General features: G+C 47.8%; 1 pseudogene; it reads left to right on the forward strand.

Annotated features, from left to right (window-relative positions):
• Positions 1-534: 534 nt before the first annotated feature.
• LOC148147408 (uncharacterized) lies at positions 535-9,621 on the forward strand (annotated as a pseudogene).
• Positions 9,622-10,937: the final 1,316 nt, after the last annotated feature.

Genomic DNA, 10,937 nt, shown 5'->3' on the forward strand with positions numbered 1-10,937 from the left:
GAGTCCAGAGACAGTATATTCCTGTTAGGGTGAAAGGGAAGGCTGGTAGGTATAGGAAATGCTGGATGACTAAAGAAATTGAGGGTTTGGTTAAGAAAAAGAAGGAAGCATATGTCAGGTATAGACAGGATAGATCCAGTGAATCCTTAGAAGAGTATAAAGAAAGTAGGAGTATACTTAAGAGGGAAATCAGGAAGGCAAAAAGGGGACATGAGATAGCCTTGGCAAATAGAATTAAGGAGAATCCAAAGGGTTTTTACAACGAGGGAGAGAATAGGGTCCCTCAAAGATCAGCAAGATGGCCTTTGTGTGGAGCCACAGGAGATGAGGGAGATATTAAACAAGTATTTTGCATCAGTATTTACTGTGGAAAAAGATTTGGAAGATATAGAATGTAGGGAAATGGATGGTGACATCTTAAAAAATGTCCATATTACAGAGGACGAAGTGCTGGATGTCTTGAAACACATAAAGATGGATAAATCCCCAGGACCTGATCAGGTGTACCCTAGAACTCTGTGGGAAGCTAGGGAAATGATTGCTGAGCCCCTAGCTGATATATGTGTATCATCGATAGTCACAGGTGAGATGCTGGAAGACTGGAGGTTGGCTAATGTGGTGCCACTGTTTAAGAAGGATCTGGACCAGATGGGCCAATGGGCTGAGAAGTGGCAGATGGAGTTTAATGCAGATAAATGCGAGGTGCTGCATTTTGGGAAAGCAAATCTTAGCAGGACTTATACACTTAATGGTAAGGTCCGAGAGAGTGTTGCTGAACAAAGAGACCTTGGAGTGCAGGTTCATAGCTCCTTGAAAGTGGAGTCACAAGTAGATAGGATAGTGAAGAAGGCATTTGGTATGCTTTCCTTCATTGGTCAGAGTATTGAGTACAGGAGGTGTGAGGTCATGTTGTGGCTGTACAGAACATTGGTTAGGCCACTGTTGGAATATTGCATGCAATTCTGGTCTCCTTCCTATCGGAAAGATGTGAAACTTGAAAGGGTTCAGAAAAGATTTACAAGGATGTTGCCAGGGTTGGAGGATCTGAGCTACAGGGAGAGGCTGAACAGGCTGGGGCTGTTTTCCCTGGAGTGTCGGAGGCTGAGGGGTGACCTTATAGAGGTTTACGAAATTATGAGGAGCATGGATGGGATAAATAGACAAAGTCTTTTCCCTGGGGTCAAGGAGTCCAGAACTAGAGGACATAGGTTTAGGGTGAGAGGGGAAAGATATAAAAGAGACCTAAGGGGCAACTGTTTCATGCAGAGGGTGGTACGTGTATGGAATGAGCTGCCAGAGGAAGTGTTGGAGGCTGGTACAATTGCAACATTTAAGAGGCATTTGGATGGGTATATGAATGGGAAGGGTTTGGAGGGATATGCGCCGGGTACTGGCAGGTGGGATTAGATTGGTTTGGGATATCTGGTCGGCATGGACGGGTTGGACCGAAGGGTCTGTTTCCATGCTGTGCATCTATCAAGTTTACACTTAAATGTCACGTAAACATTTGATTTTTGTAGTTGTGCATTTTAGTGGATTGTCACCGATTAATTTGCAAGCAAATGAGTGGGGCTCTTGACTTCGGTTGACAGGATACTAACTTGTGCTTCAGAAAATGCCATCAGCTTGGATTTAATTACAGCTGAAAAGAAACTGGGACCTTGGCCCTGCTCAAACCAGCCCTGTACAAAACCTCGAAAAGGAAATGACCCCACTTTGAACAATGACCAAGAATCTGCCTTTGAAATGAATAAACATGAATACTGCTCTTAAAAATATTGCTGTGGTCTCCTCTGTTTAATGTTTCTTCCTGAAGAGAGCACTTCCAACAGTCCAGTGTTCCCTCAGTACTGCGCTGCAGTGTCAGGCTGGAAGACAGGTTCAGGTCACTCGAGTGAGGCTTGAGGCTGCTGCTTCCTGAGACAAAGAGAGTGCAACCACTGAAGCTTGGTTGTGATTGGCCCCTCAATACAGAGTGACGATCGAGTCCAGGACACCTTGGTTTTGTGTGGCTAATTTGCAGCTTGAATAAGACAGGTCTGGTTTCAGTAAAAAGCAAATATTCCCTCAGCTACAGTAAATTGTTTTAGATAAGATTGAGGATCAGTGGTGCTGGAAGAGCACAGCAATTCAGGCAGCATCCGAGGACAGGCAAAATCGACGTTTCGGGCAAAAGCCCTTCATCAGGAATAAAGGCAGAGAGCCTGAAGCGTGGAGAGATAAGCTAGAGGAGGGTGGGGGTGGGGATAGAGTAGCATAGAGTACAATAGGTCAGTTGGGGAGGAGATGAAGGTGATAGGTCAGGGAGGAGAGGGTGGAGTGGATAGGTGGAAAAGGAGCTGGGCAGGTCGGACAAGTCAAGGGGACAGTGTTGAGTACTGGCTCCGACCCCACTCCCAGCTCCATACCCACACCAGCTCCCAGCCCTGCCGAGTTTTCACCATCCCTCCAGACCTCCCCCTCACTGAGGACGAACGATCAGTCCTCAGCAAAGGACTCACCTTCGTCCCCCTCCGTCCACGCATCAATGAATTTAATACACGCCGTGACATCGAACAATTCTTCCGTCGCCTCCGTCTCCGAGCTTACTTTCACAATCAGGATTCCCGCCCACCTTCCGAGGACCCCTTCGCCCACATCCAACACACTGCATCCACCTGGACACCCCGAGCTGGCCTAATACCTGCTCTCGACTTCTTCATTTCCAGCTGCCGCCGGGACATTAACCACCTCAACCTGTCGACCCCCCTCCCCCACTCCAACCTCTCACCCTCACAACGCGCAGCCCTCCAATCCCTCTGCTCCAATCCTGACCTCACCATCAAGCCAGCGGATAAAGGGGGCGCAGTGGTAGTCTTGCGCACTGACCTCTACATCGCTGAAGCCAAACGCCAACTCGAGGACACCTCTTCCTACCGCCCCCTCGACCATGACCCCACCCCCCATCACCAAACCATCATCTCCCAGACCATACAGAACCTCATCACCTCAGGAGATCTCCCACCTACAGCTTCCAACCTCATAGTCCGGGAACCCCGCACTGCCCGGTTCTACCTCCTTCCCAAGATCCACAAGCCTGACCACCCTGGCCGACCCATTGTCTCAGCATGCTCCTGCCCCACTGAACTCATCTCTACCTACCTTGACACTGTCCTATCCCCCCTAGTCCAGGAACTCCCCACATACGTTCGAGACACCACCCACGCCTTCCACCTCCTCCAAGACTTCCGTTTCCCCGGCCCTCAACGCCTCATCTTCACCATGGATATCCAATCCCTCTACACCTCCATCCGCCATGACCAGGGCCTCCAAGCCCTCCGTTTTTTCCTCTCCAGACGTTCCCAACAGTACCCCTCCACCGACACTTTCATTTGTTTGGCCGAACTGGTCCTCACCCTTAACAATTTCTCCTTTGAATCCTCCCACTTCCTCCAGACCAAAGGGGTAGCCATGGGCATACGTATGGGCCCCAGCTATGCCTGTCTCTTTGTTGGCTACGTAGAGCAGTTGATCTTCCGTAATTACACCAGCACCACTCCCCACCTCTTCCTCCGCTACATTGATGACTGCATTGGCGCCACCTCATGCTCCCACGAGGAGGTTGAGCAATTAATCAACTTCACCAACACATTCCACCTGACCTTAAATTTACCTGGACCATCTCTGACACCTCCCTCCCCTTCCTGGACCTCTCCATCTCCATCAGTGACGACCGACTTGACACTGACATTTTTTACAAACCCACCGACTCCCACAGCTACCTGGATTACACCTCTTCCCACCCTATCTCTTGCAAAAATGCCATCCTGTATTCCCAATTCCTCCGCCTCCGCCGTATCTGCTCCCAGGAGGACCAGTTCCACCATAGAACACACCAGATGGCCTCCTTCTTTAGAGACCGCAATTTCCCTTCCCACTTGGTTAAAGATGCCCTCCAACGCACCTCATCCACATCCCGCACCTCCGCCCTCAGACCCAACCCCTCCAACCGCAACAAGGACAGAACGCCCCTGGTGCTCACCTTCCACCCTACCAACCTTCGCATAAACCAAATCATCCGCCGACATTTCCGCCACCTCCAAACAGACCCACCACCAGGGATATATTTCCCTCCCCACCCCTCTCCGCTTTCCGCAAAGACCGTTCCCTCCGTGACTACCTGGTCAGGTCCACGCCCCCCTACGACCCACCCTCCCATCCTGGCACTTTCCCCTGCCATCGCAGGAACCGTAAAACCTGTGCCCACACCATCTCCCTCACCTCCATCCAAGGCCCTAAAGGAGCCTTGCACATCCATCAAAGTTTTACCTGCAAATCTACTAATATCATCTATTGTATCCGTTGCTCCCGATGCGGTCTCCTCTACATTGGGGAGACTGGGCGCCTCCTAGCAGAGCGCTTTAGGGAACATCTCCGAGACACCCGCACCAATCAACCAAACCGACCCGTGGCCCAACATTTCAACTCCCCCTCCCACTCTGCCGAGGATATGGAGGTGCTGGGCCTCCTCCACCGCCGCTCCCTCACCACCAGACGCATGGAAGAAGAACGCCTCATCTTCCGCCTCGGAACACTTCAACCCCAGCGCATCAATGTGGACTTCAACAGCTTCCTCATTTCCCCTTCTCCCACCTCATCCTAGTTTCTAACCTCCAGCTCAACACTGTCCCCTTGACTTGTCCGGACTTGTCCGACCTGCCCAGCTCCTTTTTCCACCTATCCACTCCACCCTCTCCTCCCTGACCTATCACCTTCATCTCTTTCCCCACTGACCTATTGTACTCTATGCTACTCTATCCCCACCCCCACCCTCCTCTAGCTTATCTCTCCACGCTTCAGGCTCTCTGCCTTTATTCCTGATGAAGGGCTTTTGCCCGAAACATCGATTTTGCCTGTCCTCGGATGCTGCCTGAACTGCTGTGCTCTTCCAGCACCATTGATCCAGAATCTGGTTTCCAGCATCTGCAGTCATTGTTTTTACCTCTTAGATAAGATTGAGTCTAGTGAGAAATAGAAAGCTTACAAAAAACCAAGAACAATTAGGTGGCAGTGATTTTCAGTTGTTACCTTTGAGAGAGAGTCCCATGGTGGGGATCAGAGACAGACCAGCTGACTGGGGGCTCAGGGGCTTTTAGAGGAGAGGCCTCACTGAAAACAGCCACCCACCCACACCCAGCATCGACAATCTGGAGCACTCCTATTGTGTGGCGTTAAAACCAAACCTGCCCCACTGTTCAACCACCACAAATCAGAACTTCCTCCCGCCTTCAACCATTTCACTGGCAATGCTCCCGTCCCACTCATGGGAATACTGGGTCACTACAGACCATCCCAAGATTTAGGCAAAGGAGTTACAACCGACTGAATTTGGGACCATTCAGCCCCTTGAGCCTGTTCTATAAGATTGTAATTGATCAAATCCTGGCCCCAGCTCTGTAGTCCCACAACCCCTGATAAACTTCAGTATGGATTCACTGTGGACAGCTTTCCAGAGTCTTCAATAAATTGTTCTAAGGCTGAGTCGGATAGATTCTTGATTACAGAGAGCCAAAGTGTCTTGGGGTTGAGAGGAAGGATTGGCTAACGAATGGAAGACAGTGAGTTGGGATAAGTTTACAGGATGACAACCTGTAATGTGGAGTGCCACAGGGATCACTGCTGGAGCCACAATTCTACATAATATAACTGACTTGAATGAGGAAAGTGAAAGTATTATAACCAAGTTTGTGGATGACCACAAAAATAGATGGGAAGGCAAGTGTTGAGAATCTTATGTCCTGCTGTTCCACTGTCTGTGTAGTGGCTGGACAATGTTAATGGCACAAATCCTGCAACAAAGATCTATTATTGACACTCATGTTCTGTAATACCAGGGTCATAGAGAATCCTTACAATATGGAAACAGGCTCTTTAGCCCAACAAGTCCACACCAACTCTCCAAAGTGCAACCCACCCAGACCCATTCCCCCTGACTAATGCACCTAACCTACACATCCCTGAACACTACGGGTAATTTAGCATGGCCAATTCACCTAACCTGCACATCTTTGGACTGTGGGAGGAAACCGGAGCACTCGTAGGAAACCCACACAGACACGGGGAGAATGTGCAAACTCCACACAGTCGCCTGAGGCTGGAATCGAACCCAGGTCCGTGGCGCTGTGAGGCAGCAGTACTAACCACTGTGCTGCCCCATGGTGGCTCAGTGATATTAGTGAAGGAGTGGCATGTCACTGTTGAGATTCTGATGGTTGTGTAACTTGCTGTACACTGAGGGAAACAGTGAGCTGGGTTACAAAGGGCTCAAGTAGTAAGTGGGGCATTGAGTGGCACCTTCAACCTGTGTCAGTACTCTAGCAGGAGATACCTTGTAGTTACATCCCTACCCTATTGGTCCCACTCCTGTATATAATACTGCGACTGAGATGTCCTCTGCAGAAGTGAGATCCAGAACAATGTACCCAATTTAATTCTTTAGCTGTTTCTTTATTTTCATCCCCAGCCCTACAAAGGAGTAAAGTGATCTCACTTGAAAGTTAAGTCTGTCCTCTGGAGTAGAAGTCCATGGCGAGACTAAGGTGGTGGGGTTTGCTTGGCTCTATTAGAAAATGCAGGACAGAGGCATTAGTTTGGGATTGATACAAGGTGATTGGTTTAAGGTGAGTGAGAGATCAGTTTGGGAATTCTAGAGCTAGCCTACACACTATAGGATTTTCTTCTTCAATCCCAACCACTTTGACCATGTAACTAACACAGTATGGGAATCGGCCTTTGACCCAATACTGAGGGACAGCTTCAGTGGAATGTATGGGCGAGCTGGGATAAGAGCCAAATATTGAAGAGACTGAGAGAAAATCAGGTGTTACACAGGAGATGGGCTCAAAGCTGGTTCAGGATTAATGGGTGGAGGTCAGGTACTGATGAAGAGGTTTGAGGGACAGGTAATTGAAGACAGGATGTAGATTCCACTTGAAGGATAAATCGGACAGGTGAAGAGGACACTCAGGTTGTCAGCATAGTCTCAGGGCTCTCTGCTGCTTCCTGGAAAAAGGCCATGAACTGTCCCCATCCACCACCACCCTCCTCCACCTGGCCAAGCTCGTCCTCACCCTCAATAAATTCTTCTCTAACTCCTCCCACTTTCTCCAGGTCAGAGGGATGGCCATGGGTACCTGCATGGTCCCCTGTTGTGCCTGCCTCTCTGTGGGACATCCCTCGCTTCAATCCTGTTCTGGCCCCCACTCACAACCTGTGAGATTATCAGCGCTGCTTCCCTCTCTAGTCCAGAATTCGAAACGTTTATCAATTTCGCTTCCACCTGCTTTCACCTTCACTCAGTCCATCTCTTCCCTTCCCTTCCTTCCTTGACATCATTGTTTCCATTTCTGGGAACAGACTGGCAAATGGTATTTTTACCTCTGCTACAAACCAACTGCCTCCCACAGATACTTTGACTGTACATCCTCACACCCTATTTGCTGTGAAGACTCTATGTCACTCTCCCAGTTTCTCTCTCTCTCTCTTTGTCCTATCTGTTCTGTTGGTGCCACCTTCCGAGGGGGACTCAGAAATGTCTCCAAGGTTGACAGGACCCTCGGCTGTGTCCAACCCATTTCCTGCACTTCAGCCCTAACTCCCTCTCTCCCCTCCCACAACAGCAATAGGGACACCCTCATCTATCATTCTGCCAGCATCCACGCCCAGAGCTGCCATTTCCAGTGCCTCCAGCAGATTGACAGTACCGGACACATACTCCCCGCCCCTCCCTTGTCAGTCTTCCTCAGGGACCATGTTGGTCCACTCCTCCTTCACTTCCAACACATCCCCATTGCAACTGCAGCAGGGGTAACACCTGCCTGCTTACTTCCTCAATCCCTCACTGTCGAAAGCCCCAGACCCACCTTCCAGGTGAATCAATGTTTTACCTACACTTCACTCAATCTAGTCTACTGTATTCACTATGATCCCACACCAACATTTCTGTCTGAGGCCCACTGCAGTGTTTCAGCAAAATTCAGTGCAAATTGGTGGAACAACTCCTCATCTTCCACCTCGCTGCCTTATAGCTTTCAGGACTCAACATTGAGTTTAACAGTTTCAGAACATGAACACCTTCCTCCATAACCCCACTCCATCAGGACCTGTTCTGGGTGAGTTGCTCCTAACACAGCAACCTATTTTCTGCCATTCACACTTTCTGTTAGCCCCTTAACCAGCATTTATCTCTCTCTCTCAGCTCACCATCAGAAATCCCTTTGTTTGCTTCTTTCTTGTACTCTCTCTCGCGTGGCATCATTTCCATGTGTTCCGCTCATTCTTTCCTGCACCTAACCCACATCATCAACACAAGTACCACTCTTTCCCAGCTGCTTTCAGTTCTGATAAAGGGTCATTGGATTCAAAACATTAACTCTGTTTTTCTCTCTACAGGATGTGGAGGTGTTGGACCGGTGTGGACAAAGTTAAAAATCACACAATACCAGGTTATAGTCCAACAGGTTTATTTGGAAGCACTAGCTTTCAGAGCGCTGCTCCTTTATCAGGTAGCTGTGGAGCAGGATCATAAGACACAGAATTTGTAGCTAAAGTTTACAGTGTCATGTAACTGAAATGATATATTGAACAAACTTAGATTGCTGTTAAGTCTTTCATCTTTTAGAATGAGTTGCAGGTTTTGGTTCTTTAATATGTAAATCCCAGAACATTTTTAAAGTCATTTTCTTAAGGTTTTATTTAAAACAAGACATCTCAGCTCAGGCAATGCATTAAAGGTGTAAGGTTAGAGGCTGTCTGTAACTCAGCCTTGAGTCAGACTGGTTCTATTTCCAAAGTAGGAATTTATAAAATGTTATATGGATTGACTGCCTGCAGATTGTATGCTTTTTGAGCAAAATAGAATGTATCTGTAAATACAATTCTGCAAATGCAAATTCACTCCATAGACTTATGTGTGTGTGTAAGCATGCGAGGGAGCGAGAGTGTGAGTGTGTGCGTGTCTGTGGCAGGTACTCATGTGACTCGGCCAACATAATCTATCTCATACGCCGCAGGCAAGAATGTCCCGAGGACAGGTACATAGCAACCACCCAAATATAAAGCCTCACTTACGAGCAGTCCCACGTCCACCCCTGCTCAGTGTCTGCTCTGCCATTACACAAGGTAAGCTTTTATATATTTCAAAATTACCTTTCCGGGGGGCCTCTGGTCCTTGCTGTTGCTCCTCCCAATCCAACTGCCACCGAGAAAATGAAAAACAAATAAACCTATTGGACTATAACCCGGTGTTGCGTGATTTTTATCTCTCTCTCTACAGATGCTGCTAGATCTGCTGAGTTTCTTCAGCACTTTAGAAGTGGGTCTTGTTGAAATAAAGAGCAATATCACCACCTGGTGGTTGAACCCAGTATTGAAACTCCAGTCGCCACTGAGCAGCAGCATCCAGAGCCCAGCATTCTGCAGTACTAGGTGAGTATGTGTCACACTTTGATAACCCTCTCTCAATATATAAGTAACTCTGAATTTTACCCTATGCCTGTTTCTCTATTTTTGACAGAGCGATGTGAACAGCATGCCAGTGTACAGAAGCTTGGAGAGGTGGTGACAGCAGTTGTGGTGATCTGACTGTCTGCGTACACAGCACTTACCCATTTACATCTTCCCACCTCACTGTCCGAGGCTCCACACACACCTTCCAGGTGAAGCACCTACATCCTGTCCTTAAAAATGCCCCCAAGCTTCCGAGTGAGTGTATGCATGTGGATATGTGAGTGTCTGTGACAGAGTGTGTCTGTGTGAGTGTAATGGGGCATAAGTGGGGGGTATGTGTGTGAGCATATGAGAGAGAAAGCTTGTGTATAAGAGAGGGTCTGTGTGAGTATGTGGGTCTGGAGGTGTGTTTGTGGTTAGTGTAGTGGGGTCACCTGTAGTGGAACATGAACCCAAGGCACACACTCACTCAGTCTGCCCTGCACACTTACACATATAAGTTTGTGGGGTGAATTTGTACTTGCAGAATTACATTTTATTTTGTTTAAAAACTGCATAACTCCATGTAAGATTCTGTAACTCCCACTTTAGAAATAGAATCAGTCTGACCTAACACTGGGACACTTCATCAGGACCTGCCTGAAACGTCGACTTTCCTATTCTTCTGATGCTGCTTGACCTGCTCCACGTTTTATTGACTCTGACTTTCCAGCCTTTGCAGTCGTCACTATCTCCTTGACACTTTTGATCACCTGCAAAGACTTATTATTCAGCCCTTTAACATTCCACCCATACCATTTGTACTATTTTTTGACACTCTTAGTTACCCGGAATTATCTTACAATGATCTCTCTGCCTATATATTCTGTGCCTATGCGCTTCCCTCCACTTCACCTGATGAAGGAGCAGCGTTCCGAAAGCTTGTGATTTCAAATAAACCGATTGGACTGTAACCTGGTGTCGTGTGACTTCTGACCAGATTAATTTAGCATATCTGGTCGGCATGGATGGGTTGGACTGAAGAGTCTGTTTCCATGCTGTACAACTCTATGACTCTACAATTCTATACAGATCACATGATGGATTCTGTTTAAAAGTAACGAATGAAAACAAGATTCCAATTTGCTGGATCAAGGAAGTCACAACATACCTGATTCGACATCTACCCTCACCCTCTTCAGTTCAAAATTCATTTACTCTGCAAGTTGCTGAAGTCTGGGCTGGTATTTTTGTAGTGAGGTTGGGAGGGATATCTAGGAGCTTGATGAATGATGGGACTTGAGGACTAGTACTGAACGAGAAATAAAGATTGTAAAATAAAGATGGAGTTGTGAGAAACAAAAAAGGAAAAACAATTTCAAATTTGAACATTTCCAATTCTCAACAATCTCCCCAGTTCACCAATTTAGACTTTACGACAAGTCCTACCTTGGTTTGAATCAAATCCCACA

Source organism: Chiloscyllium plagiosum, unplaced genomic scaffold (genome assembly GCF_037043375.1).
Source record: "Chiloscyllium plagiosum isolate Xiang-an unplaced genomic scaffold, Cpla_swu_hap1 HiC_scaffold_17, whole genome shotgun sequence".
Taxonomy (NCBI): Eukaryota; Metazoa; Chordata; class Chondrichthyes; order Orectolobiformes; family Hemiscylliidae; genus Chiloscyllium; species Chiloscyllium plagiosum.